Here is a 3130-nt window from a genome sequence, read left to right on the forward strand (position 1 = left end):
TCTCCTTCCCTCCTCTGGCAGGTCTCCTTGTCAAGTGACATGGACGAGGGAGTGCAATTCCTTGCGTATATAATGGACGCACAGAACATTGCTTATTTCTTTGTACAGCGCTCTTCACCAGTGTTGAGAAGGGTCTGGATATGGCTTGCCTGCCCATAATCTCCATGCTTGTTTTCCAAATGGGGATTTAAAAAACAGTGATGGAACCTGGCCAGTGTGGTTCAATGGTTGCGCATTGACCTATGTACCAGGTGGTCGAGATCAGAGTACATGCGCAGGTTGCAGGCTCCATGCCCAGTAGGGGGCGTGCAGGAGGCAGCCCATCCATGATTCTCTCTCATCATTGATGTTTCTATCTCTCTACCTCTCCCTTCCTCTCTGAAATCCATAAAAAAATTTTTTTTTTTTTTTTAGAAAATCGGTGATGTAAAAGCAATAGTCCTGGGTGTCTCCTTCCAGTTTGGGTGTAAATCTACATATTTGAAGAAAGCGAATTGCTGGTTTAAGCAGGAGAAAAAGTAAAAACAATTTAAACTTTTTTTAAACCTTTAGAAATATTCAACACAAAATCCTTTTTAAAGTTGAATTACCATGCGATTGGTAATTTGGCCATAATTTGGGTAAATAACTTGAAAAGGGGGTAGGAAATCCATCACTCCTCAAGAGCCATTAAACTCTGATGCTCCCTTAAGATCAGCTTGACTTCTCTCTATAAATTACCTGGGAGGGAGTATCCGCAAATAAGAAAAATAATTCATTGAACTACAATATTTTAAAGTTACTCTCCTGAATAACTCAGGTCCCAAAGTAAAACTCTCATGCAGACAAATGGTGTGCATGCCCTCTTCCTTTTTAGTGCCCTTGGTTTATCAATCTACGTTGTTTTTTATTGTGGTTGATCTGTTTCAAAGTATCACACATTATGACACTTAGAGCCAAAATACTCTAAAAAAATAAATAAGGACATTCTTCTATCTAAATAAAATGGTATTATTACTCCAATAAAATAAAAATAGCTCCTTAATTTCATCTCATACCCTTTCTATAGTTAAATTTAGCCAGGTCCTCAAAATGTTCTATGAGCAGAATGGGGTGGCTATTTCAAAGGAATGAAGTATTATGACCCTTCATTGCTTGTTACCTGTCCTAAACATGAGGGAACATGGAGACATCCAATCAAAACTCTGTTACCAGTAGAATGTGAAATGGCACAAAAAGCATATTCCTTAATATACTTACCATATGGAACAGTAATCTCACTCCTAGCTATCTATCCCAAAGAAATGAAATCTTAAATTTACAAAAGACTTCTACGAGAATATTCATAACAGCTTTATTCATAACAGCCACAAACTGGAAACAGGCCAGATGTTCAATAGGAAAATAGATATATGAACTGTTTTATATTCATACTAGAGGCCCAGCGCACGAAATTCGTGCACGGGTATGGTCCCTAGGCCTGGCCTGAGATCAGGGCCATCTTCCCTGGCTTCCCATAGCCGGCCCTGCCCCCTGCTGCCACCCACCCCCAGTTCCCCGTTCACCATTGGGTGATCGGTGCCTGATGGCCAGGGGAAGGGACTGAGAGGTTGGCTGTTCCCGCCCACTTGCAGGCCCCGCCCCTGCCGCGGGTCACCCTCTGTGTGTGGGGCGACTGGCGAGGCAGGGGCCTTGGCCTGGCACTGCCCGCGTCCCCCGCCACCCACCCCCAGTTCCCCATTAAACAGCAGGCGATCGGAGCCTGCCAGCCGGGAAAAGGGACAGAGAGGTGATAAATGCACCTCATAGTGACTGATCCAGTGGTCGTTCTGGTCATTCTACCATTAGGGTCAATTTGCATATTACCCTTTTATTATATAGGATAATAAGATACTACTCAGCAATAAAAATATTACTGAAATTTTCTTAGCTTCAACTTTAAAAATCTAGAGTATTTTAAAACAACTTTAAAATAATACATATCTATATATATAAAACGCCATGACGTGCACTGACCACCAGGGGGCATGCATGGAACATGGCGGACGTCGGCCGTGGCAGGATGGTAGAGCAGGTGAGCGGGGTGGGGGCACCAGACCAAGGCGGGGCACCGGTCGCTGTCATCAGGGCAAGCCTCTGGTGGTTACTGAAAAGTCTTTGCTTCTGCACACCATGGTCCTGCCCAGTGCTCACACCTCGTGATGGCATGGAGTGATTGGGGCCAGCACCATCAGCGGGTGGGAGCGGGGCTGCCAGCAGACAAGGGACTGGGGGCTGCGGCTGGAGGGGCCGGGCTGAGACCTGCCCCTGTGCCCACCGCAGCCTCACAGCCCACAGTTCTTTTCAAGGTGCACAATTTCGTGCACTGGGCCCCTGGTTTTCTATATTAAAATACATAATAACTTTTTACATTGAAATAACTAGGGTAAAATGTTTAGTATCTTCCTATTTAAATTACATCCATCTATCACAACATATTCCAATGTGCATTAAATATCATTTGAAGATAAACTAGGGGAAGAGCACAGAGAATATGAGCAAAACACAGAATTGTTCGTGTGTTGTTGTTTTTTCATATTAAACCACTATACTTGAAACATACATTGGAGTTTCACATAGTATTTCATCCCCTAGAATGAGTTATTGTCCAGAAAATTTCTCAGTGCCTTAAAGAAACAGACATAAATCTAATCTCTCCTGTCTTTAGATATGTCTCAGTTCTAAGAGCTATCAATGTTTTTGTTCTTAAGCTGAAATTGAAATTATACATTAAATTAAGAAGTTATTTCCTTTGTTAATTCATTCGATAACTATTTACTATGTGCCAGCTAGCAGGCTAGGGGCTGGAGACCAGACAATCTCTGAATATATAGAAAAGGCTCTTACTTTAGAATGGGTAGTGAGGGCAGGTCTCTTTGTAGAATGGCATTTCAGTTGAGAAATAAAGAATGAGAAGAAGCCACTCGTGACAAGAGCTGGGAGAACAACATCCCTGACAGGGAGAGGAGAAAGAAAGAAAGAAAGAAAGAAAGAAAGAAAGAAAGAAAGAAAGAAAGAAAGAAAGAAAGAAAGACAGAAAGACAGAAAGAAAGAAAGAAAGAAAGAAAGAAAGAAAGAAAGAAAGAAAGAAAGGAAAGAAAGAAAGGAAAGA

Source organism: Myotis lucifugus, unplaced genomic scaffold (assembly GCF_000147115.1).
Source record: "Myotis lucifugus unplaced genomic scaffold, Myoluc2.0 scaffold_52, whole genome shotgun sequence".
Classification (NCBI taxonomy): Eukaryota; Metazoa; Chordata; class Mammalia; order Chiroptera; family Vespertilionidae; genus Myotis; species Myotis lucifugus.